This window comes from Somniosus microcephalus, chromosome 7 (genome assembly GCF_052327205.1).
Source record: "Somniosus microcephalus isolate GS21.2 chromosome 7, FLI_Smic_1.0, whole genome shotgun sequence".
NCBI lineage: Eukaryota > Metazoa > Chordata > Chondrichthyes > Squaliformes > Somniosidae > Somniosus > Somniosus microcephalus.
In genome coordinates, this window is record NC_140993.1 from 86,369,617 (window position 1) to 86,397,490 (window position 27,874).

At 45.8% G+C, this 27,874-nt stretch overlaps 1 pseudogene; it reads left to right on the top strand.

Moving 5' to 3' along the window:
- Positions 1-22,989: 22,989 nt before the first annotated feature.
- LOC147114776 (BTB/POZ domain-containing protein KCTD5 pseudogene) lies at positions 22,990-26,693 on the top strand (annotated as a pseudogene).
- Positions 26,694-27,874: the final 1,181 nt, after the last annotated feature.

Genomic DNA, 27,874 nt, shown 5'->3' on the forward strand with positions numbered 1-27,874 from the left:
ACCTCATCGCCAAATGTGATAAATCCATGTAGTGAGACAAGGACGCGAAGAGGCGATATCGTAGAATTAACATGAGTACTTTATTAACAAACAGAGTAACAAACATCATGCCTGCATCCTGGCATTTCACCTTTGCTGACCTTGACAGGAAGCAAACCTCTGATCTTAACAGGAAGCAAACCTCTGACCTTAGCAGCAGCATTGGCTACAGCACCACCTGGTGGATAACATCCCAGATTACTATAGTTAACATCAGATGTAAAACAAAGTGCAATGTGCTTTCATAAGAGTGTTGCATAATTGAATTGGTAACCTGGTGGAGTGGCACTGGTGAGTAGATATAGGTTCACACTCGTGATTCTGTTCCTGTTAAGTTTTCAGTCTTGGTCCATGTTGTCAGGAAGAGATAGAACTTTCTAGCTGTTACTCCAGAGAGAAATGTGGAGAAAACCAAAAGGTTTAACCATGGGTTTATTTCATGTCCCTTCAGGTGTTTGGTTATAGAATATCTGTAGAAGATTTCTGGGAGCACAATGCCTGTCAATACCATGACATTAAATATAGTATGCTACATAGGGCAGAAATTGAAAAAAAATTACTGGAACAATTGGGGGTGATACTCAATGACTGCGAGAAACAACAATAAGTGCAAACAACTACAAATGTATGCAAAGATCTGGGGGAGAGTGTCCCCCAACTCATGAAAGTTTATTTTCTTTTTTCTGCTTTAGATTTTAAACCACCTAATAAGGAAGGAAATAACAACAGAAAATGCTGGAAAGACTCAGCAGGCCAGGCAATATCCGTGGAGAGAGAAATAGAGTCAATGGCCCCGATTTTCTGACAGCCGTCGGGCGGCTTTTTAGGCGGCCAGGGGCCGAAAATCGCCGAAAAAGCGGGTCGCGACCCCCCCCGCCAACCCCCGCCTGATTCCCCGCCCCGTCCAACTTTCGGACCGCCGTTTCTCCGTGACCCAAATCAGTCCTGCCCGCCGCTGGCGGGACTGGCCGTCGGAACACAAATCACCAATTATTACCTTGTTTAAGTAGATTTTGAGGGGCCGTTGCGATTTTGGGGCTTTCCCCACATGAAACACGCCTGCGGGGAACCCCGCTGATGAGACCTGGTGTGAAAACAGTTGGTTTGCTTGCTTGCAGCTGCAGGTCAATCGGAGAAGCTGCGATTTAAAGGGACAGCACTTGTATGTTGAAGGACCTTGTTGTTGCAGGCTTGGGGCTACTTCTTCAAGGCTTAGGCACAGCTGTGGAAGGTTGGAGCCTCACACACTTCTCCAATGCGATCCCCTGGGAAGCCCCTCTCGCCACCCTCACTCAGCGCTTCCTGAGCGGAGGCATCTACGAGAAGCATGGGATGCCTTTTTTTCCTTCCCTTCTTGCCATTAGAGAATCTCCAGCAGCAGAGGCGGCAGCAGCAGAACCAGGAACAGCAGGATCAGCAACAGGAGCACCAGGCTGCTGCTCACTCACCTGAAGCTGCACAGGCCAGAAGGGGCCAGCACTTGGAAGTGGCTTGAGAGCACCTTGCTGCGCTTTAGGGGGCCATGGGGACCCATTTCTGCACTGGCAGTCCTACTCAGAAGGACTTCCATGAAGATCTGGTTTCTCTGTTCAACAGATGGCCAACGCTCCTCAAGAGATGTCATTCTCTTATGAGCACTCACCATGTTTTCCGTACGCTGGCGAGTTATCTCCTCCATGGAGGTTGCCAACCTTTCCATGGTGATGCGTTCATGCGCCAATGACTCCACAAAGGCTCTGCTCATGGTCGCTGTGGACTCCTCCATTCACTCCACACTCGCAGAGACCCTGGAGACAAAACCTGCCAGAGTCTCCTGCATCTGTGCATGGAGAACAATCACCTCTTCTCTTGCGGATGGACCCAGAGGCAAAGGGTCGACATGCAGCGCAGCTGAGCTGAGCTGGCAGAGTCCTGCATCCTCCGATGAGGACTCTCCACTGCTGCCCCTGTCTCCAGAATCTGCTGAGGCTCACTTGTGAGCTGTGAAACACCAGGTGACAACACTACTCTATGTCCCAAAGGTCCCCCGAGGTGTGAGAGTCTGCGCTGGTGCTGGGTGCGCTTACTTCTGCTGACGCTGCGCCCTCCGAGGTTGGAGCGTCCTCTGAGGAGTCTGGCTGCACAGCCTCTTCCTCCTCCACAGTGAGGACGGGGGCTCTGGATGGTACTGTGGGGGAGTAAAGGAAGGAGTTAGAGATGTAATGCCAAGGTTCTTCTGGTGACTCCCAGCGAGTTGGCATCTGCTGACACCTGCATCCATGCAGCATTGGTCTCAGTGCGAGGCCTCTTCCTCCCTGACCTAGGGAAGAGGACCTCCCTGTGGGCCCTAACCCCATCCAATAATGCCTGCAGTGAAGCCTCGTTGAATTTCAAGGCAGCTCGGTGTCTGGCACTGGCCACAGCTGCTGCAGGCTCCTCTGCCATCCTGTATGGTTCGTTTGGAAGCCTTCAGAGGATGCAGTGCTTGTTATGGACCTTGAAAGCACCATGAATGATGACATCATATTGTGGGGCTTTCTGACGAGAAATGGACAATTAGCAAGGCTGCCCACATGCTGGGAATTAATTGGCCACTTGAGGGAAAATTGCGTGGAGCTGGCTGACACATTTTTTTGTGTCAGAAACCCCGCATTCGGGGAAACCCGACCATTTCCCACACAAGCCAAAAATCGGGCCCAATGTTTCAGGTCGAAACCCTTCGTCAGGACTGAAAAAACACAGGAAATAAAACAGATTAAAAGGTCAGTTTGGGGGCTGGGAAATGGGGATGAAAGAACAAAAGAGAAGTGAAGAGACATTAAGAGGTATTCAAAACGAGATGAGATGGTGATAGAACTAGTAAAGAGACAAAAGACGGCTCTAGATTAGGTGTGAAATGCACTGGCAGAATGAGAGACAGCTGCCATGTGGGAGAGAAAAAAAGGGGACAGGGCACAAAACAAAGGTGTGGATAAAAAATATATATAAAAATGTACTAGGGGCCGAGGTTATGACCTGAAATTGTTGAACTCGATATTGAGTCCGGAAGGCTGTAAAGTGCCTAATCGGAAGATGAGGTGCTGTTCCTTGAGCTTATGCTGGGTTTCTGTTCTGGTTAAAAGTAGTTTATTTGAAGTCTTAAGTGATTTTTTGATATGGTTGTGGGACTTTTGTATATTATGGTGTTATTTCGTGTTAAATGTATGGTGAGGTCTGAGTGGGATTGGGGCGGTGAATTAAAAAGACAGGCAACCGGAAGCTCAGAGTTACCCTTATGGACTGAACAGAGGTGTTCCTCAAAGCGGTCACCCAATCTGCGTTTGGTCTCCCCAATGTAGAGGAGACCACATCGTGAGCAGCGAATACAGTATACTAGATTGCAAGAAGTACAAGTAAATTGCTGTTTCACCTGGAAGGGGTGTTTGGGGCCCTGGAAAGTGGGAAGGGGGGAGATATAAGGGCAGGTGTTGCATCTCCTGCACTTGCACGGGAAGGTGCCGGGCAAAGGGGAAGGGGTGCTGGGGGTGATAGAGGAGTGGACGAGGGTGTCTCGGAGGGAGCGGTCCCTACAGAATGCTGAAAGGGGAGGGGAGGGGAAGATACGTTTGGTGGTGGGATCACTTTGGAGGTGACGGAAATGGCAGAGGATGATCCGTTGAATGGGGAGGCTGGTGGGGTGAAAGGTGAGGACAAGGGGAACTCTATCGTGGTTCTGGGAGGGAGGGGCAGGGGTGAGAGCAGAAGTGCAGGAGATAGAACGGACACGGTCGAGGGCCGTATCAACCACGGTAGAGGGGAATCCTCGGTTGAGGAAAAAGGAAGACATGTCGGAAGCACTGGTGTGGAAGGTGTCATCGTCGGAGCAGATGCGGCGGAGACAGAGAAACTGGGAGAATGGAATAGAGTCCTTACAGGAGGCGGGGTGGGAGGAAGTGTAGTCCGGGTAGCTGTGGGAGTCAGTGGGCTTGTAGTGAATGTTGGTCAATAACCTATCCCCAGAGATGGAGACGGAGAAGTCGAGGAAGGGAAGGGAAGAGTCGGAGATGGACCATGTGAAGGTGAGGGAAGGGTGGAAATTGGAGGCAAAGTGAATGAAATTGTCTAGTTCAGGGCGAGAGCAGGAAACGGCACCAATACAGTCGTCAATGTACCGGAAAAAGAGGTGAGGGAGGGGACCCGAGTAGGACTGGAACAATAAGGAAGGACACTTGGGTAAATGTTTTGAATTGACAGTAGCTCATCTGCCACCATCAGATATTGGAAAATCGCAGGTGTGTTGTTCATGATTTTCCAAATGTTCTGTACCTTGCCACTAGTGCTGACTTCGAAGATTTAGGGGGCTAAATTCAGTTACGCAGTTTGGGAGCGGTAACCGAATTAGCACCTCATATTTAGCGCCCGGGGCGGGAGTACTGCCCCAGCCGTTAAATTGGGCTTACCGACCCAGCGAGGAAGCAAAGTGCTATCTCAGGCACTTCATTTCCTCTCGGAGCGGTGCGTGGGGCAGAAAGCTTGGTAGCGTTGGAGTGCTACACGACCACTCCGCCTATCGCTGATGTGTTCCAGCGCCCCTGCCCTTCCATAAAAGGGGAGGGCCACTGTGTACCCTGCAGGCTGTTTGATGATCTCCACGAGCCCACCAGCGCAGTGTGGTGCCGTGGTCGCAGCCCGGCACCAGGACACTGTGCCAGACGGCGCGATGTCGGCCACGGACCACGCCAAGGGCCGCCACGAGGGGCCAGAATAAAAAATGTCGGCGGGGGCGCAGCCGGACTGCCCCTTTAATTAGTGCCCTGCCATCAGTGTGAGGCCCAGCTCGCAACCCATAAGGCTGTCGCTGACATTGCCCGCAGCAGTCTTGCGGGGCGCAGCCGAATTTTGGCGGTGGGGCACTAAGTGGTCATGTCGCTTGGCGATTACGTCATCGCCGGCGGCGCAGCAACCCAGGGCTCTACTGACGGGGGCACGCCTCAGTAGCACCTCGCCAAATTTCTCAGCAGGTGCTATTAGCACCCCCGCCAGGCAATAAATCCTTTGCGCCCCGATAGCACCCCCGGAGGCATTAACAGTGGGCGTAAAGGAGGCAAAGTTCACCGCCTTAATCTATCTTATCTGGGGTACGGTAGCATTGTGGTTATGTTACTGGCTGAAAGGTATGTTTCTGTGAGTATGACTATGTCAGGCTGTTGCTTGACTAGTCTGTGGGACAGTGCTCCCAATTTTAGCATAAGTCCACATATGTCCCCAGTAATCCAGAGGCTGGGACTAAAAGTCCGGAGACATGACCTATATGTTTTTTTTTATTCATTCATGGGATGTGGATGCCACTGGCAAGGACAGCATTTATTGCCCATACCTAATTGCCCCAAAAAGGTGGCAGTGAATATGACTGAGTGGCTTGCTAGACCATTTCAAAGGCAGTTAAGAGTCAACCACATTGCTGTGGGTTTGGAGTCACATAAAGGCCAGACCAGCAGATTTCCTTCCCTAAAGGACATTAATGAACCAGATGGGTTTTTACAACAATCCTGTAGTTTCATGGTCACCATTACTGTTCGTAGCTTTTTATTCCAGATTTATTGAACTGAATTTAAATTCCCTAGCTGCCATGGTGGGATTTGAACTCATGTTTCTGGATTATTAGTCCAGGTCTCTTGATTACTAGTTCAGTAACTGTGCTACTGTACTCTATATGTGACACACAGCAATGTGGTTGACTCTTAACTGCCCTCTGAAATGGCCACTCACTTGTACCAAACCACTACAAAGAAGTATACTAAGAATAAAACCGGACAGATCACCCGGCATCAATCTAGGCACCGGACATGACAAAGGCACACCCAGCCAAGTCGACCTTGCAAATTCCCCCTCACTAACATCTGGGGACTTGTGCTAAAATTGGGAGCACTGTCCCACAGACTAGTCAAGCAACAGCCTGACAGTCATACTCACAGAAACATACCTTTCAGCCAATGTCCCAGACTCCTCCATCACCATCCCTGAGTATGTCCTGAGATGATGGCACAGGGTGTGTCCCTGGAAGTCCTCAACATTAACTCCGGACCCCATGAAGTCTCATGGCATGAGATCAAACATGGGCAATGAAACCTCCTGCTGATTACCACCTACCACCCTCCCTCAGCTGATGAATCAGTACTCGTCCATGTTTAACACCACTTGGAAGAAGCACTGAGGCAAGGGCACAGAACGTACTCTGGGTGAGAGGACTTCAATGTGCATCACCAAGAGTGGCTCGCTAACACCACTACTGACCGAGCTGGCCAAGTCCTGAAGGATATAGCTGCCCGACTGGGCCTGCGGCAGGCGGTGAGAGAACCAACACAGGGAACTAGACTTTGTCCTCACCAATCTACCTGTCACAGATGCATCTATCCATGAAAATATTGGTAGGAGTGACCAACGCACTGTCCTTGTGGAGTCAAAATTCCATCTTCACACTGAGTACACACTCCATCGTATTGTGTGGCACTACTATTGTGCTAAATGGGATCGATACAGAATAGATCTAGCAGCTCCAAACTGGGCATCCATTAGGCACTGTGGGCCATCAGCAGCAGCAGAATTGTATTCCATCACAAACTTTAACCTCATGGCCCGGCATATCCCTCACTCTACCATTACTATCAAGCCAGGGGACCAACTCTGGTCCAATGAGGAGTGTAGAAGAGCTTGCCAGGAGCAGCACTAGGCGTACCTAAAACTGAAGTGCCAAACTGATGAAGCTACAACACAGGAATACATACATGCTAAACAGTGGAAACAGCATGCTATAGACAGAGCAAAGCGATCCCCACACCAATGGATCAGATCAAAGCTTTGCAATCCTGCCACATCAAATCATGAATGGTGGTGGAAAAATAAACAACTAACGGGAGGCGGAGGCTCCATGAATATCCCCATCCTCAATGATGGGGGAGCCCAGCACGTGAATGCAAGCGACAAGGCTGAAGCGTTCACAACCACCTTCAGCCAGAAGTGCCGAGTAGATGATTTATCTCAGCCTCCTCCTGAGGTCCCCATCATCACAGAAGCCAGTCTTCAGCCAATTTGATTCATTCCATGTGATATCAAGAAACAGCTGAGCACACTGGATATAGCAAAGGCTATGGGCCCCATCAACATCCCAGTTGTCATGCTGAAGACTTGTGCTCCAGATCTAGCCGCACATCTAGCCAAGTTGCTCCAGTACAGGTACAACACTGGCATCTACCCAACAATGTGGAAAATTGCCCAGGTATGTTTTGTCCACAGAAAGCAGGACAAATCCAATCTGGCAAATTACCACCCCATCAGTCTACTCTCAATCATCAGCAAAGTGATGGAAGGTGTCGTCAACAGTGCTATCAAGCAGTACTTACTCACCAAAGCTCACCAATGCTCAGTTTGAATTCTGCCAAGACCACTCGGCTCCAGACCACATTACAGCCTTGGTCCAAACATGGACAATAGAGCTGAATTCCAGAGATGAGGTGAGAGTGACTGTTCTTGGCATCAAGGGAGCATTTCACTGAGTGTGGCATCAAGGAACCCTAGTAAAATTGGAGTCAATGGGAATCGGGGGAAAACTCTCCACTGGCTGGAGTCATACCTAGCACAAAGGAAGATGGTTGTGGTTGTTGGAGGCCAATCATCTCAGCCCCAGGACATCGCTGCAGGAGTTCCTCAGGGCAGTGTCCTAGGCCCAACCATCTTCAGCTGCTTCATCAATGACCTTCCCTCCAACATAAGGTCAGAAGTGGGGATGTTCGCAGATGATTGCACAGTGTTCAGTTGCATTTGCAACTCTCAGATAATGAAGCCGTCCGTGCCCACATGCAGCAAGATCTGGACGATGTTCAGGCTTGGGCTGATAAGTGGCAGGTAACATTCGTGCCACATAAGTGCCAGGCAAGGACTATCTCTAACAACAGAGAGTCTAACCACTTCCTCTTGACATTCAACGGCATTACCATCGCCGAATCCCCCACCATCAACATCCCGGGGGTCACCATTGACCAGAAACTTAACTGGACCAATCACATAAATACTGTGGCTACAAGAGCAGGTCAGAGGCTGGTTATTCTGCGGCGAGTGGCTCACCTGCTGACTCCCCAAAACCTTTCCACCATCTACAAGACACAGGTCAGGAGTGTGATGGAATACTCTCCACTTGCCCGCATGAGTGCTGCTCCAACAACACTCAAGAATCTCAACACCATCCAGGACAAAGCAGCCCACTTGAATGGCACCCCATCCACCACCCTAAACATTCACTCCCTCCACCACTGGCACACTGTGGCTGCAGTGTGTACCATACAAAATGCATTGCAGCAACTCGCCAAGGATTCTTCAACAGCATCTCCCAAACCCGCAACCTCTACCACCTAGAAGGACAAGGGCAGCAGGCACATGGGAACTCCATCACTTCCAAGTTCCCCTCCAAGTCACACAGCATTCTGACTTGGAAATATATCACTGTTCCTTCATCGTCGCTGTGTCAATATCCTGGAACCCCCCACCCTAACAGCACTGTGAGAGTACCTTCACCACACGGACTGTAGCGCTTCAAGAAGGTGGCTCACCAACGCCTTCTCAAAGACAATTAGGGATGGGTAATAAATGCTGGTGGTGCCAGTGATGCCCACATCTCATGAACAAATAAAAAAGACATAAAAGTCAATGTTGCAGCATTATTTAAAATGTTTGCTTGTGTATGCAATGTACCCCATCACTCATTTAATTACTTGTTTTAATTGCATACTCTCTTCCAGATAGCATTTTTAACAGCTGCCAATGGATAGCCGACAGCAATTCCAAGAACTTCCATTTACGATAGAGATTTTGTGAAATTATTTTAATATACAAATTACCTGCACTTGTTAATCCTGTACATGTTAATCCTTTAAATGTAAATTTGTATTTACAGGGACAGTTGCTTGGAGTGTGGCAAAGTATTCAGCAGGTGTACAAACAGGCAAATAATAAACTGTGGTTCAGCTCCACTGAAAACAACAGTGCTGGGAAGTCAAAACAGCTTCAATGGGAATTGAATAAAATGAAACGTCATTATTGACTGTAAATAGGCCAGTATATAGTGTTGTTCCTTATCAGATACAACCTTACTCCACTCTTTGTTATTAGTTCAATAACACAAATGACAAAAAAATGAGAATTAGTGGTGGTGAAAAGCCTTGGTCTATGATTACTGCATATTATAACAAACTCACATTACACATTGCATGTTAATCCACACCCCAGCTCCCCCCTCCCCCAAGTGAGACAGTAATTAGGTGTGATATCACTATGCATCATTGTTAAAATAGAGCGTATTTGTGATCAAATACTGCACACAACTATGGTTCTGTGCTGTTGGGGCTAGGAGCAAAATGTTGTCTATTTGGGCAGTTGGCCAGAGCTGAAAAGCAGCAATGTGACGAAATGAATATTCTGTAATTTTACTTCATTAGCTTTGAAAATGGAGTGGGCCTTTGGCGTAGCGGTAGCATCCCCGCCGCTGGGCCAGAAGGCGTAGGGTTTCGAACCCCGCTCCAGACAGTCCCAGCAAGTGGAGTCGGAGCTCCGGCTCTAAATTCTGGGTTGACATCCAGCGGGATACTTGTGTCCGTGGGTGTGGGTGGCCCCCCCCCTCGTATGGGTTGTGGGAGCCCGTAAAACCCTCCCGCCATAGGACTAACCACCCTAATGGCTGGTACGAAGATGGTTACGGTCATGGAAGGAGCGTTAATCGCAGCCAGAAATCCTTCCACCACTTCATGCAGTTCCCCAAAGGGAACAGTGTGAAGACACGTACGACGACGACCTTTGAAAATTAAGAGATGAAATGCATGAGGTAGAATCTATGGTTTATTATATGTGGTCTGTGAAAGGAGCAGGCTTGATGGGCCGAATGACTTTTTCTTGCTCCAATCTTCATTGTGTACTAATTTATTCCTGTTCGCTGAATAGCATCCTTCCATTCAGCCATTGCTGTACAAGTCCAACCATGATTCAAGGCAATTTACCCCTGTGATGAAGGAATGGTAGTATCTCAGTGCCTGACCTATTAGGCAAGCACAATGTTTTTCAGACACTATTCAACTATCAGAGGCACCGGATAATACAAGATAATAAGTGAGAAATGTGTGTCATTACTCAAGCTACCCATAGGAGACTTTCAACAGCAACCATTGACAAGTTGTTCGATATATAAGGTTCAATGTAAGACAGGTATTCCCTGCAGTCAAGCAAAAACACCTGACGTTTGACATTAAAGGGTTTACAGCTGATTACATTTCCTCCATTTTCAACAGATAACACCTCAATTCTCTTTTGAAGGCTTTTTTTTAGCTTCACAGCAAAGGCAAGGAAATAGCTCAGATCAAATGATCATTTGTCTCTGGTAGTGGAGCCTATATTGCTAAAAACATTTTCTTGCCATATATTTTCTTTCCCTATGATGTTTTCAAGTTATTTTCCCTTCGTGAAATTAAGAGGAATTTTGGTGAGGTATGGGGGCAACAGACCAGCTAGCTTGCCCAATCTGTTTATTGGGTACATCTAGCTGATGAAACATTCCTTGTTTGTGAATGACAAAGTTGCCCCCATATAGCTTGTGTGCTCCACTGCCACCTCCTTATATAATCTCTGTGTACCCCACCATCCAATTAGTTTCTGGTAATCTAAGCTAGGTGTCTGTCATGGCTCAGTGGCAGTACTCTCACCTCTAAATCAGAAGGTTGTATGTTCAAGCCCCACTCTGGAAACTTGAACACATAACCTAGCCTGATAGTTCAGGGTGGCACTGGGGGAAGTCCAACCTGCCCGCTTAAATAGATGTAAAGGATCCCATGGCACTATTCAAAGAGGAGCAGGGGTTTTCTCCTGTTGTCCTGGCCAACCTTTACCCCTCAACTAACACTGGGCATTTATCTCACTGCTGTTTATAGAACTTTGCTGTTCACAAATTTCCTTACATTACAACAGTAACTGTAGGGTGTTTTTGCGTGCCCCGTGTTTCTATGACTCTCCCTTGAGTCGGCCCGTGCCACAAAAACTCCCTGGTTTGGGTTGTTTCCCTTGGACGGTAGGAGCTTATGCCAATAGCCCCTGCCCAGCCCGTTGATTAGCAGGTAATCCCACACAGAGAGAGACCAAGGCCAGATAGGTCTTCTCCTATGCCTGGTGTGCAGCGCCCCCAGAGGGATTACTGTGTAACCTGGCCATGACCGGATGCCACCCGGTTGGTCTTCCGAATTATACCGCAAACCACAGGCCCCACAACCCCCAAGTTCGGACCCAAGGAGTTACTATGGATAGATTATAAATGATTCAGACAAAACGAAACGGTTCAAGTTGGTCAAAGATCGATTCCTTTTATTACACTCACAAAAACGACAACCCCTACTCCTCTCGCTTACGGCAGAACGAGTAGGTGACCGTGGACACTAGCTTATAACTTTAGACTAAAATACCCACCCTGTTGGTTACGCCGAATGAACCCCTTCCCAGAATCTAAGCCTAGATAATGGAAAAACCCTTCTAACTAAACCCCTCTCCTCGTTTGGTCAGAAACCATACTTGGAAGCCTCCTCACACACACACACCCGTGTTAGCCTGCGTCTTGGACACTTGCAGTTCCTTAGCAGCAAAACACGCGGGCGATCCTGGGGATTTCTAGAGGTGTATACTGGATATAATTACCAGCCCTTGTCGTTGAATCACGCGATCCCGGCTCCGTTCAACTCCAGAGACAAAACCGTGCCTAACAGAGGCATGCGATGAGGCCTAGAGAGTTACGTTCAGGTGGTACAGCGAGGCGCTCACTTCGGGCGTTCCTGGAGAGTTGGCAGACGCGTAGTTACGCGGAGAACCTCCGTTAGAGATGGTAGAGAAAAGCAGGCAAGCAACAGCCAAAAAGCAAGCCAAAAGCAAAAACCCTGCATCCCCAAAGTTCAGCATGTTTATACCCCGTGCAATACACAAAACTAGCGGATCCTGGTTACCATGGTGGTAGAGATGCTAGTTGGTTTACCTGGTGATGTCTCTTGTCCTGGATTGGCCATCTTGAAGAAAACAATGTTAGGCCATTATTGTAAATGAGCAGTACTCAAATTGCTAACTGTTTGTTAAGTTCTTCACTGCTCCTTCATTGAAAGAGTCCAGAGGTGTTACTTTTGGCCTCCAAACCTCATTGTTCATCCAGACATCCCGGCTCCATGGACAAAGGGTGGTTTTCCCCAAATCTCACAAGTTCGAATATGAAAAGGCTCCTGCCTTTCATGACGTCAGCATTGAGACCGGTCTCATGGCAACCCAAAAGACAGACAGTTCTGTTACGTCCGTGTAATAATAAGAAAAGGACTGCAGAGAACGGTACAACAGGTGTATACTCAACGTGGTTCAAACTGCAACTGAACTGTACAGATTACTACTCAACATTATATACAGGTGTGGTCACTGCCGGTACTACAGTATACATGAGCTGTAAAAAGTAGTTCTCCCCCTTAAAGGTACATACATTACAATTCCTCCCCTTTTAGATTAACAGTACCATAACACTCATTTAACAATTAAATATCAAACTAATTACAATTAACACTTTTAACATGCAACATTAGCTGAAAATAGTCTATTTATAAATTCAGCCTTTGGGGAGGCTTCCTGATCCTTTCTGGATAGCGCCTTTCCCGAGTGTCTTGCTCTTGGTGCGGAGGCGATTCTGGCCCCCTGTCGTCGGTTGGTTCATCAGCTTCCGATGCTACTGTTGCTGGGGTAGATGCTACATGTACGTCGAGTTCATCACCAGGTACGTATGGGCGAGGCATGGGGTTGACTCATTCCTGTGACTCTAGGATCTGGTCAGCAAGGCGTCTCATGATGCTCTCCCCAACGTCCACTGTGTACATTAGTGGCCCCTGCCGTGTGCATATCGTTCCTGGTTGCCATTTCTCTGTTCTGTAGTCGCGGGCCAAGACTGGTTGCCCTACATTGAAGCTCCTTGTCGGCTTCTTATTGATGTGCTGGAATTGCTTACTCTCAACATTTCTTCGTACATTTGGTCTGAGCAAATCCAGACGAGATCTCAACCTTCAGTTAAAGAACATCATGGCCGGGGCCTCCCTGTCAATCTGGGCGTAGTTACGTTCGGCTGAGGTTAGTGACTGAGACGCTAAGGCTACTGGCCTCTCCGAGCCGTCCGGGAATTTGTGCGACAGCACCGCTCCAATGCCATAGGGTGATGCATCACACGCCAATCGAATTGGTAGTGCTGGGTTGAAATGAGCCAGCACCTCTTTTGATGTGATCAATGCTTTGCTCTTCTGGAAAGCTCGTTTAAATTCGTCACTCCACTTCCATGGTAGCCCTGTTTGCAGTAGGGTGTTCAGTGGGTGTAGTACGGTAGACAAATTCGGCAAGAACTTATGGTAGTAGTTCACCAGCCCGAGGAACGACCTCAGTTGTGACACATTTTCCAGTGCTGGAACCTTGACTACTGCCTCAATCTTTTCAGGGGACTTATGTAACCCCTCTTTATCAATAACGTGGCCACAATACGAGATCTGCTTCTGGAAAAACTCACATTTGTGGCGATTAGCTCAGAGCCCATATTCCTTCAATCTAGTGAGCACCTGCTCCAGGTTGGTGAGGTGATCACTGTCATTTTCGCCCGTGACCAGGATGTCATCCAAATAACACTGGGTCCCTGGAATCCCTTGCAGGACTTGTTCCATTGCCCTTTGCCAAATAGCCGGAGCTGATGCTACCCCGAACACCAGCCGGTTGTATTGGTAGAGAGCTTTATGAGTGTTGATCGTGAGGTATTGTTTCGAGGCTTCTTCTACCTCCATTTGCAGGTACGCCTGGGCCAGATCAATCTTAGTGGAGCGTTTCCCTCCAGATAGCGAGGCAAAAATATCTTCAATCCGCGGAAGCGGATATTGTACCGTGTGAAGGACTGGGTTCACTGTCACCTTAAAGTCCCCACAGATGCGAACCTTCTTTGGTTCCCCAGGCGTGTTACTCAACGACCTCTTCATTACAGGAACGATGGGTGTAGCCCACTCGCTCCAGTCCACTTTGGACAGTACTCCTGAACATTCCAAACATTCCAGCTCTGCTTCGACGGCTGGTCGGATCGCATAAGGTACCGGTCTGGCCTTAAAAAACTTTGGGCTTGCATTTTCCTCTATTTTGATCGTTGCTGTTATGCCTTTTAGTGTTCTGAGTCCCTGCTGGAACACTTCTTGTGCGTCAGTTAGCATTTTTGACAGTCGTCCAGGTGTGACGTCGTCATCCTTTTTGGCATCTACAGTCAGTGCTTGTATGGAATTCCAATCTAGCTGTATCTTCCGGATCCATTCACATCCTAGTAGTGGTGTTCCTCCATCTGGCAATATATATAGGTCCATTTTTGGTGTTTCCTTGCCGTTATATATAACATTCACCCTTATTTTTCCTTTGGGGTAGACTTTTTGCCCAGTGTACGTCTTCAAGACAATCTTTGTATCTCTCAAGGGTATATGTGAGAATAGCCGCTTGTAGTCCCTTCGGTTTATGACTGTTAGGGCTGATCCTGTGTCCAATTCCATTTTCAGTTGGACTCCTGCTATCTTGAGCGTGACCCAGATAGTTTGGTGATCCTCCGTTTTGATCACATTATGTAGTTTCAGACAACCCAGCTCCTTCCTTCCGGAGTCTGTATCACTCTTCTGTTCGTCTGAACTACTCTCCGTCACCTTATGTACCTTCTTGTACTTCTCCTGTGGAGATTTCTTGCTGCTGGTTTTCTTTCCCGACCTGCAGACTCTTGCTATATGTCCTACTTTTCGACACTGTCTGCACACTTTGTCCTTGAACCAGCAATCATTATGGTTGTGTGTTGTTCTGCCGCAGCGAGAGCACTTCACTGTTCCGTATGACATTTCATTTGTGCCATATTCTTGCGGTCTCCGTTGTATCTCTGCAGCGCCCCGTGCGGCTGCTTCGTGTGATACTGCAATGCTGAAAGGCTTGTCCAGCGTAAGATCCTTTTCTGATAGAAGCCGTTTCTGGGTTCCTTCACTTTGAAGCCCACACACAAACTTGTCCCTTAAAGTATCTGCTAGTCCTGTTCCAAACTGGCAGTGTTTCGATAGCTTGTGCAGTTCCGTTAAATACTCAGCATTACTTTCATCTTTATGCTGGTTCCTTTTGTGAAACTTAAATCTTTCTGCTATCAGCAGCGGTGTGGGGTTTAAGTGGTCCTGTAGGATTGACACTATGTTTTCAAAATCCTTTTCTACTGGCTTTTCTGGGGTTACTAGGTTTCGTAGTAAGCCATACGTTTTTGCACCCATTGAATTCAACAATACCAGCACTTTCTTGTCATTTGGCACTTCATTCGCCTTGCAGTATACTTCTATGCGTTCGACATATGTCGTCCAATCTTCGACTTCATTGTCGAACGCTGTGATACTGCCACTCTTCGGTATTTTTTTGTTTTTGGGTGTGGTTAGACTGGCTTAAAATGGCATCTCCCGCGCTTTCCTTTCTTCCCCACTGCGGCTTAAAATGGCGTCTCCCGCGCTGCTGCCAACGCCGCTCTCGGCGGTCCTCGTGGCAAATGGCAACGCCCTGTGGGTTTTGTGTGATGCTCCTGCGCTGCTGCCAACGCCGCTCTCTGCGGTCCTCGTGGCAATGGCAGCGCCTCGCGTTTTCCTGCGCGCCTCTCTCCCCCGTTGATGCTGCTCGGCCCTTGACCATCGGCTGCGCTCTGCTCTCTCTCGCCTCTCTCCAAAAGTCCAAACTCCATTTTTAAAACGCAGCCCACGTGCGTCTCCATTTTAAAAGTCCAAAAATCCTTGAGGCACATGCACCCACTGATGTTGGCACCGGCCAAACCCGACATAACTTTACTTCAAAATACGCCATTATCTATAAAGTGCTTTGGGATGTCCTGATGTACTGAAGAGTGCTATATAAATGCAAGTTATTTCTATTTTATAACTAAACTTTAAGTAGATTAATCTCATCTGGTTATACAATGCCGCAGTCTTAAAAAAAAGATTGTTAGGTGAATCAGTTCAATAGGAATCATACTATCCTAATCAGGGACTCTGTCCAAGAACCAGGAAATTTGGGGGGAAATTTCATCCAGAATATTACCATAGTCTTCTTACCCTACCTCAAACCATTTAAAGTCAAAACTTGGTTCTAACATAGTACATACACATCAGTTAAATTCAATTTGCATTATTATTCCGTAAATCATTAGAACCTGGATTCATGCCTACAATTTCCCACATGGTGAGATCCTAATTGGAACTTAACCATCTGAGGAAGGTGCAAATGGAAAAAGAAGCATGTCAATCCAGGTTACTGATTATGGAGTTGCATTGGCAGAGTCCTGGAAACTAGTCACTTGTCTGCCATGTCAAATGGGGAATAGTACACAGCATAGAGCATCTTAAAAGGGGGAGATAAAATTTAAAAAGGATGGACCAAATAATTTTTCCAACTGTACTTTCTTAAATCCAGATCAATGTTTATCGCTACCCTCTTTTTCTGCAGATCCATCACAGCCATGGGGTACAAAAGATGATGAACTGGAGAAGATGCTGAAGAGGAAGTGGAGCGAAGAAGAGGGTAAACAATTCCTCCTCGTAGATTATGATGATGATGATAATCATGATAACAATGTGAATGATGATGAGGATGATAAGGGACAGCACAACCAAGAGTACCTTGATCACGATCGGCCCCTTTTCCACTACGCCAACCCCCATGGATATCATTCCCCCCTGTGTCACTTGCTTTCTCACTCCTATAGAAAGGCCTACATGGAACTGGGTGATTCGCAAGGCATGAAGGAGCCAGAGGAGTGGGAAGTGGACGAGAATGTGCCAAGGTCCCAGGGAAGGATGTGGAGACAGCTGCCCTTGGTTACAGAGTCATAGGACTCTGATGTCATGAGCCCATCACATCTATTAGGCTGTTTATATAGCCAAAGAAAATTCTTGCAGTCTTTCTAAGTTTTGTGATGTATTCAGTTCCACTAAAATACCCTAGAAATGCTCAGAGCAGCACTAAACTTGGATGAATCATTCAGTGAAGCTCTCTCCTGATATTCTACTACTCTTTACTCACACCTACTTTTCCAGCAAGACTCTTATGAATTGAACTTTGTGAGGCAAAATCACATTTTATTATTTGAAATTTTGACTGTTCTAGGACATTAATAGAATGTTTTTCTTCTCTAAACTCTCTAAAGAGTTACAAATCACTGATAAAACCTGGCAATGCATTTTGTTGGATGGCATTCTATTTCTAGAGCAACATATCTGCATCAATTAAAATTTGATTCTTTGAAAATCAAATAATAATGATGATTAGGGAATGAAGCCCAAATTGTTAAGCATGATCTTTTTTTAATTATCTCATTAAGAATTGTCAAATTAACTGTTTGTTATTTCAAGAGGGTCATTCCAGCTACTAGAATTCAAACCATGCTCCCAGAGCAATATCTGAGAAACAAAACTGAAAAAATTATCTGGTGTAGATCGGTACATTAAACTATTTTTACAATAAAATAAAATCCCTAAAGAATACAAGCAAAATTAATGTTCTGCAAGAATCTTCTGATGTTGATTTTATTTTTGATGTGTGAAGTTTCCGTTGATAACCATTTGGGATGTAATTATATTCACTTAAGCTTTAACAGATGTCTAAGTGGTTGTGCTATCATATGATTTGCTGTGTGGTCTTAGCGTTGGAGGGGCAAAGTTAAATTATCCAGCAATAGCAATGAGAGTGCTTTAACTATCAGTTATCTTCCATGGACATTTGAATTATGTAACCCTTGGGTGATTTACATATTTATATTATTATCAAGGTTTATCCACATTTCTGCTGTGGAGCCAGTGTACACAAATATGATGTTCATTCTTGTAGAATTAAAATGGTTACAGGCATTAACGCAAGGACACCAAATGGAGGTGCAGCAAAAGGAAAACAGAAACAAATTAGAGACCGAGAAAATGTAGATTGGAAATAAGTGATATTTGTAAGTGCTGAGCTATTTGGGATCATCCTAATGACTACGCCTCTGCTTGTTGGTTTAAATGCAATGGATGCTAAACTTACAGCAATATAGCATCTACTTGGCTTACAATAAAAACAGTCATTTTTCACTTCTTAATTAGAATAATGATCCAACAGGATGGCAATAATCAGAATAAAATGCATTATACCGCTGACTGGGAATAATGCAAGAATGCTAGAGTTTGCAAAAAAAACTCTTATAAGCTGCTCAATTTCTGCCTCTTAATATGACCACTCTATTTAAGTACAATTATTAGAATTGAGATAGATGTTTAAAATACTTTACAAAAAAACTATTTTACTTGTAGCTTTGGGACAAATTTTAGCCGAACTAACATTCATATCATATTCCATTAAGTCTGTTGAATTTTGATACAATGTCAGAGTAAATGCTTATAGCAACCTGGTAGAGCAAGATGCTTAAGTATATTGTGCAGTACTGACATATTTGATTATTTTGGCTAATTTTAGAATCAAATGTTTAAAGAATATTAGATTTCCCATGCTGTTGCTCACTGATTGTCAGAGAATATGTTGAAGCAGAATTTTCTGTCCCTGCACTTGGACATATTGGATTGTTCAGCGCTTTGAGGAAAATGAGGTGAGGAGGGTCACATGCCGATAAGGGAGCTTGTCCCATTTTTCGCCCTTTGTGCTGTCTTGCTATTTTTTTCTGGGATTTTGTGGAACCCACCATTTAAGAATTTCCTCTTTTAAATTTCAGACCTGATGTACAGTCAGCCATTTTCTCATTCTTTCCTTTTTGTGTGCTTCTCACTGCTTTAGCTATTCACATATTCTTTGCTTCTCTAATGTTTTTAATGCTTCCTTCCATTGTCTGATATAAAGATCATCTCAGTCATCGAGTAATCTTTAAGCAGGTTACAGGTCATTCCACCAATATTTCCTGTTTGTTCTTCCCTCTCACCCCTCTTCATTCTCAATTTATTAAAATACTTGTTCAGCTTTCAGCTGTTTGCCCTGAAATGTTAAGTGGTCTGTTTTCTCCCAGATGCTGGCTGGCCTGCTGTGTCTTTCTAGCATTTTCTGTTTTTCTTTCAAATTTACAGCATCTGCAGTATTTTGCTTTTAAATTTACATGATATGCTTATCACCTTACCTCTCTATGTTGGCTCCATGTGATGTGATGTCTGTGTGTCCTCTTCTAGCTCTCTCTGTTTTTATGTTATTTTCTGTTTATCTCTCTATGCTATTTTGCTTCTGCCTCTCATTTTCTTCTTTTGTTGGTTCTTTTCTTTGTGCTCTTCTTTCTCTTTATTTTCTTCTTTTGTGTTCCTACAGGGCATGGGAGACATGTTGCTAAGGTTCAAAGTGGTAGACAAAAGCAAAGTTAAGGGGATAGTGGTCGCCAAACCCACACCTCTTCGCCCCATGACCGCCTCTCATACTCAAGCACCTACTCCCCTGCACCTCATGTGCTCCTGTTCCCCTTCGCTGCAACACAATCGTTTACTACCCCCTTCCATGTCTGCCCAACCTGTCCTGTCCGCTGCCTCTGTTTGCTCCTTCTATTCTTCCCTGATCCCTGACACTCTTCCCATCAATGGTCTCCCTCCCACTCCCCTTCTACCACTGCTGCTACTCCCCTTTCTCCATTCCTGCTCTTCCCCTCTTATTTTCACTCACATGTTCTAAAACCTGTGATCCATTTTCTTGGAGCAAAAAATAAAGGAGGTGAAATTGGTGCTCACCACACCCAGTTTTGGGCACAAAATTCACATCAGGGGGAACCAATTTTGGGGTGAGTTCTCCATGCCCCGAATCCCCACCTAAAAACTGATAAGTTTCTTAGTTTTTACTTACCCTATTGTGGAACCCGGATGACCAGCAATACTGCAGGCTGCTGCCGACCTGCACTCGTCCACTTTCCATTCACCTCTTCTTCCAGACTTACCTGCTGGCTGACTCTCAGTTCAGACATGGCCAGGTCTGGTGGAATTTCCTCAGCTGTAAAGGATTTCCTGGAATTTCAAATCCTAATATCCACTTGTTGTGAGTTGGTGCTCTGGACCAAGAAGGCTTACAGTAAATCCAGAATGCAGGCAGGGGGGAACTATTCTGATTTAAGGAGCCTACGGTATTGACAGTAGGTGCAGCTTCCATTCAGTGTGATTTCTCAGGATATTCTAGCAGTATCTTAGATCACATGTAATATTGATTGTGTTAAGCAATAGAGCTGCAGACAGCAACAACAATTTGCACTTCTGTAGGGCTACTCACATGCAGAATATGTCTTAGAGCACTAAAGGAGGAGAAAAAAATATCAGGAACAAAGAACGGTTACAAGAGGGTGATGTTTTGTCAGCATTATGGCTTTCTTGAGGATTATATAGATTTTTCCCTCCTTGAGTGATCTCTTTGTAGGCCCAGTTTTGTGCACAAGAATTCTGAATATCTTCTCAGATTAGTTCTGATGCAGCTACCAATACCTAGAATATCATTGAGAGTATTTATTCCTTTCTATTTATTTTTAACCTTGTTTGAATAAAGCTTGATAACTGAAAATGAAATGCTAAATCCTAGAGAGGAAATTTAGCCCAGAAGCCGTGTATATGCAATAACCTTGTCAACCACAGCTAATCAAGCTTAAAATTCCACAACCAATTGAAGTGTCCAAATCAAAGCTATCTGTATATTGGATCTTCTTCTTCTCTTCTTCTTCTTAGGCAGTCCCTCGGAACCGAGGATGACTTGCTTCCACATTAAAAATGAGTTCTCAGGTGACTGATGAGTTCAATGCGGGACCTACAGTCTCTGTCACAGGTGGGGCAGATGGTGGTTGAAGGGGCGGGTGGGTGGAGTGCCTGGGTTGATGTGCGCTCCTTGCTCTGCCTGCACTTGGCTTCCGCTTGCTCTCGGCGAAGAGACTCGAGGTATTCGGCGCCTTCCCGGATGCTTCTCCTCCACTTTGTGCGGTCTTGGGCCAGGGATTCCCAGGTGTCAGAGGGGATGTTACACTTTCTCAAGGAGGCTTTGAGGGTGTCCTTGAAGCGTTTCCTCTGCCCACCTGGGGCTCTCTTGCTGTGCCGGAGCTCCGTGTAGAGCGCTTGTTTTGGGAGTCTCGTATCGGGCATGCGGACAATGTGACCCGACCATCGAAGCTGATCGAGCGTGGTCAAAGCTTTGATGCTGGAGATGTTGGCCTGAGCAAGAACACTGACGTTGGTGCACCTATCCTGCCAATGGATTTGCAGGATCTTGCGGAGGAAGCGTTGGTGGTACCTCTCCAGTGCTTTGAGGTGCCTACTGTACATGGTCCATGTCTCGGAGACATACAGCAAGGCGGGTATCACTGCTGCTCTGTAGACCATGAGCTTAGTGCTGGATGTGAGGTCCTGGTCTTCAAACACTCTCTTCCTCAGTTGACCGAATGCTGCACTGGCACACTGAAGGCGGTGTTGGACTTATCACATCACATTATAAAGGAGAGGGCACAGGAATAAGCTGACATCTAAATGTTTCTTTTCTTTAGCTTACTTTGTATCTCCCTTTTCTTCTGAATAAATTTTGCTCTCTTCTACTCCTGGAGATAGGCCTGGATTTTGCAGTCAACAGTGAAGCGACAGCGCTCACTGCTAACCTTGAAGAAAGCTGCCCACAAAGATTTAGCGGTCTCTGTGGCATTGGTTTTCCCTATTCCAATGCGACTCTCAATCTGGTACCATCTATAGGGGATCTGTGGTATTCTGGAACAGTGAAGTCATCAAGCAGGCTGAGCAGCCAATCAGATTGAAGAATTCTCACAGACAGCAAACCAGGAAGTAAAAGGCAGGTTTTATCATTCACTTTTTAATCATTTTACAGAAAGCAAAATAAAGCTTGGGACACCAGTGTCAGCTCTGGCTCAGTTGGTAGCCTTTGAGTCAGAAGGTTGTGGGTTCAAGTCCCACTCCAGGGACTTGAGCACATAAAGCTAGGCTGACTCTCCAGTGCAGTACTGAGGGAGCGCTGCACTGTCAGAGGTGCCATCTTTTGGATGAGACGATAACCTGAGGTCCCATCTGCTCTCTCATGTGGACGTATAAGATCCCATGGCACTATTCGAAGAAAAGCAGGGGAGTTATCCCTGGTGTCATGGCCAATACTTAACCCCTCAACCAGCATAACAAAAAACAGATGATTTGGTCATTGTTGTTTGTGGGAGCTTGCTGTGTGCAAATTGGCTGCTGCGTTTCTCACATTACAACAGTGACTCCACTTCAAAAGTACTTCATTGGCTGCAAAGCGTTTTGAGTCATTCGGTGGTTGTGAAAGGCGCGATATAAATGCAAGTCTTTCTTTCATACACATGGGATTAAGGTAAGGATCAAGGTAGAAATATCATTAAAAATCTATGGAATATTAATCATGGATAGGAGGAAATGACACGCCACACTTATAAAATTAGTTTTTCAGGGCTAAAGAGGTTGTTCAGCAGTAATTATGACTTAGTACACTGTTAAAAACTCAGTTACACCTCATTCAACACAGCTTAACATTTCGAGTGGTTTTTACAGCAAGAATCGTCCATACAAAGTTGAAGTTCATGCCAAATTACTGATTCTGTTTTGATTGTATTTGCGAAGACTGCAAAAGTGCCCGTCATGGAGGAGCAGGGTATCACTGATAGCAACTTCTGGATTTCCATGTTTAACTGTGCATGTGCAAATGCCTGAAGTTTCTGTCACTTTTACACAGTAATGACAGTGTGCACTGACAGTCTGTGCTTTTTAATGAATGCTTGATACTGCCTTGTCTTCTATAAATCATACAAATCAGCAATCTCCTCTGTGTCCTGATTGGCTAAGGGTCAGGAAGTGAAAGGAGCACCGCCCCACATGATCCCATGTTCGCATATGCACAATGGTGCGCTCCTGTGCTCCGTGGGGCACCATGCAGCGCACAACTCTGCAGCGTTTGAAAGCATGTTCTCGAAGGGGGTTCGCACGAGGTAAGTGTGGATTTCCTTCGGATGTCGGCGGTGTACTCCTTAGCTATGCGGCCGATCCCGAAATCAGGGCCAATCAACCTAACAGTGACCTGCTTAAAACCACAGAAAGAACATTTATTTTATGTAGCTAGGTTTAAAACGTTTAGAGGGAATACACCGGTGATATAGTAACACTAATTAAAGAGTCTGAAAGTTACCAAAATATCTACTTGCTGGGTGCTCCAAGTCAATTTGGTTAGAAATCTGTCACATCAAGAGGAGCAAACCGATCATTGGGAACTGTCACAGAACAATGTGGAAAATAAAGAAACTGACATGGATTATTTTGAACAAATAACAAGTGGAGAAAGAGAAGCTGCTAGTTATGGGGGGATTTAATTACCCTCATTTAAAATTAAATAACAAAAGGGATCCCTGAAAAAGGGGAGGTGAGTTAATGCAGGGCTGCTTCTTGGCACAGCAAGTTTCAACAGGGATTAGCAATGGCATTAGACTTGATTTAGTGTTTACTGCTGAGCCAGAAAGTCAGCTCATTTTAGAGATAGGTGAATACTTGAGCAGTAGTGATCATAATATCATTAAACCTCATGTGGTGACATGGACAGTAGCAAGAAATAAATGAAGATTCTAGATTTCAGGAAAGCCATTTTTTACCCTTCCACATCATGAATGATTTTACTCATCCAGGTATGAAAAGGCTCTGAGGATTGTTGACAAGTTTACTCATCATTCTTTCTGGATTTCATATGTCTTAACACATGATGGACTAATTCTTTGGCTGGGTTTTTGGCCTAACCCTCACTGCTGTAGGCAATAAACCAGGTGAAGTGGAAATTCAGTTTCTCTGTCAGCTCCAGCTACATGTGAATGAGGCATTGTTACTAATCAGCAAACAGAGTTAGCAGGTCATTCCCACAATCTTCAGTTGGCACTGTTGAAATACTGAAGAGGTAACTGGTGACTGTCCCTTCTGCCTGTCCTTTGCACTGTTGTTGCTGAACTGCAGCTTCTAAGAAACGAGTGGTCCTATCCTGGCGTTCATGGCTACCAGATGTTTGCCAACAATGGGAGGTAACATTCTTGTGGTATAGTACTGATCTCATTGGCCGGAATTTTGCCAGCGCTCAGATGACGGATTTGGAGGGGGGTCCGCTGTCAAAATAGCAAAGATTGACAGCGGGTAGGAAACCCGCTTCCATGCGAGTCTCCCAGGTGTCGGGTCTATCAGCAGAGAACTGACCTGACACCAAGCAGTGGGGGATACAATTTAGCTACTTAAATTGCTTGTTAAGAGCCAATTTAATGCTATTTTGAGGCTGCCTTTCAATTTTACGTGCTCCCCCATGGGTTACCCGCTGCTCGGGGAACACGCCACCTCACCCTGGCATGAGTTGAGTCTGCTCTGATGTATCTGATAAGCTGACAGCTGCAGAAGTGGTTTAAAGGATGCCATGTTGCAGATGGTCAGTTTCATTTTGGTTACTTCATTTGTCATACATATAGAGATTTCTTTAGCTTGCAACTGTTTAGAGGTAACTGTATGTCCAATGCTACCTCATGGAGCACGCGGCCGCCGCCAAGTAGGTCCGGCTGAATGTCGGCGGCACCCGGTTCCTGAGCACCCGGCAGACCCTGAGCCGCGACCCCCGCTCCTTCCTCTACCACCTGTGCCAGGCCCCGGCGGCGCTGGACTCTGTAAGGCTCGCAAAATTCTACATATTCCCCCAAACCAAGAAGAGAAGAGATTTTTGGCTGTTTAAAAGAATATTGGGCCAAAAGGGGCTTAAAGTCAAAACCCCAGGATTTTGGCTATTTAAAAAAAAGGCATGTCCAGGCCTGTGGAAGGCTGCAACAAAGGAGTTGGGATGGGCACTGTAAAGCAAACAGTTTGAGTATTTGGCACAGGTCAGATTGTCTGGGAATGTTCTGAACCATCTCAGGCATTCATACATAAGACAATAGGCCTACGGAAGGACAGTTCCCACCAGAGATACAGAGCCATCAAAAATATGAATAACACAGTACATGCCACTAATCAACAAAAGAGACCCTGACCCCAGCAGGAGAAGACAGTCGAACAACAGTTTAAACCACTCAGAGAGTTTTCCAAAACCACTTCACACACTTAAACCGATTTCGAAGCAATCCCGAAACTAGTTAAAAGTCAATTAAAGATAGATGGGACCAGCCCAAAACTCGATAAAAAATGTAGAACTATTAAAGTTAACGAGCCTGCCAAAATGAGCCAGAGAAGATTTGGCGAGCAGATAAGCAAGGCCTCAAAACGGTATAATTGAGGCCTGCTTTTACACAGAAAAAAAAGCAGTTCAGTTCAGGCAGTTCATCCAACAGTTCATTTTCATGGATCATCCAAATACAGACCGTCTTCTCGGAGCAACAACAGAGGCACAACTTGTTCGAAAAAACCACATCAGCCTCGGGACAATTCAATCGACAGAAGAGGAATGGAAAGGAATCGCGGCAACCAAGGGCCCCAAGAAAGAAACAACCAACAATATTACCAACAACATGGTAATATTGGGCCACCGCGACCAACAAGAAACCAACCTGGAAGAAACCGAAGATTCGCAAGTTTGTTTCCACTCTACAAGCTAGCCTGACTTACCCCTGGGTAAGATTTGATGAAAAAGACTCTAAAACCTATACCTAACCAAAGGAAATTGGGTACTTACCCGATAAATCCAAATACGCACCCGACCGCATCAGCGGACATGCGAAGACTGAAAACCAAATGCAGGTGAAGTCTTCCACCACGTCCGGGGTACGGCAGGCCCAACCGCCACACTTAAAGAGAACCCCGAAATTGCGAACCTCTACAACTGTCAAGAAAGTCGTTTGGTGAGCATTTCCCTAGTCCTCTGGAATCCAACCTAGTTAGTGTAGTGGGATTGGGAGGGGTGAAGTATTTTGTCTATTGTCATTCTCCCTCACATATTCCGAAGTGTTCCCCCTTTTAGAGTGATAAGATTATTGTGTTGTATATTTTCCTGTCTCAAATAAAAATCCAAGTTCTTTTGACCAACTCAGTTGTCTGTTGCAATTTCATTACATCCCTAAATAAGTCCAAAGTCTAGAACCAAGGGAGTTGGAGCGATTCGAACTGCTCAGGGAGTCAGAGGCAAAGCTGACCACACACACCACCCCTTACAACTCGGACAAGGACGAGACTGGTGCCTATCTAATAGACCGAGATCCCACCTATTTTGGGCCTGTGCTGAACTACCTGCGACATGGGAAGCTGGTTATTAATAAAGATTTAGCAGAGGAAGGTGTGCTGGAGGAAGCAGAGTTTTACAACATCACATCATTAATAAAGTTAGTGAAAGACAGGATAAGAGAAAGAGACAGCAAAACGTTACAGATCCCAGTCAAGCATGTCTACAGGGTGCTGCAGTGCCAGGAAGAGGAGCTCACCCAGATGGTGTCGACAATGTCTAATGGCTGGAAGTTTGAACAGCTGCTCAGTATTGGCTCTTCCTATAACTATGGCAATGAAGACCAGGCTGAATTTTTTTGTGTGGTCTCCAGGGAGTTGCATAATGCTCCATACAGCACAAACACTGAACCCAGCGAAAAAGCCAAGGCATTCAAGAGATCCTGCTCCAAACTCCAATCCTCCCTGTGACCAAGCTTCATCTGAACATTACACAGGATATTTGCACACATTAATCGTTCAAACACTGCCTGGATCTAATCTCATTCACCAGATCACTCCGCTTCCTATTCTGAATATTTCTGCACGGCTTCACAAAACACAGCCAAACACAGAGTGATCAGCATGGTTCATTCCAAATTGGTATTAAGTTAGATTATTGTGCCAACGAAGATTCACCAGACTGATTCCTGGGATGGGGGAATTGTCCTATGAGGAGAGATTGAGTAGGCTAGGCCTATATTCTCTAGAGTTTAAAAGAATGGGAGGTGATCTCATTGAAATATACAAAATTCTTACAGGGCTTGAAAGGGTAGATGCAGAGAGGATGTTTCCCCTGGCTGGGGAGTCTAGAACCAGGGGTCACAATTTCAGAATAAGGGGTCAGCTATTTATGACTGAGATGAGGAGAAATTTCTTCATTCAGATTGTGGTGAATCTTTGGAATTCTCTACCCCAGAGGGCTGTGGAGGCTCAATCGTTGTGTATATTCAAGACAGAGATCGATAGATTTTTGAAAATTAAGAGATATGGGGATAGTGCAGGAAAGTGGAGATGAGGTAGAAGATCAGCCATGGTCTTATTGAATGGCGGAGCAGGTTCGAGGGGCCAAATGGCCTACTCCTGCTCCTATTTCTTATGTTCTTATGGGAACAACCTCTCTTACCATTGACAGAAGGCTTCTGTCATCTCACCTGCAGCTGCCATCTAGTGCAGTAACATCGGTGCCCTTGAAAAATATCACACCTTGGTCCTCTGTAGGGGATGGCATGTGTGTCCAGTCAACTTCGCCTCTGACTGTCTTTGAGCGGTTCAAATCGCTCCCACACCCCTGGGTTCTAGACACCGGACTTAGATACAGGCGGCGATACAGAAAATCGAGTAGACAAGTGGTTTGGTGCAAGAAAACCAAAATGTTATTAAAGGCAGAATAAAACAATCTTACGAAAATTACTGGTATGAATACAGGCATAAACAATTACACTTATATGGGAATGGGGAACACACGGCACATCGAGGGAAAACAATTACATTAACATTCCCCTTATCCTTATCCCACCCCCTATACCTAACTACATTAAGCTATGAGGGGCCAGGAATTCATGCTCACCAATCCGAAACCTGTTGCTTTAACTGGGTTGGTTTTTGAGGTC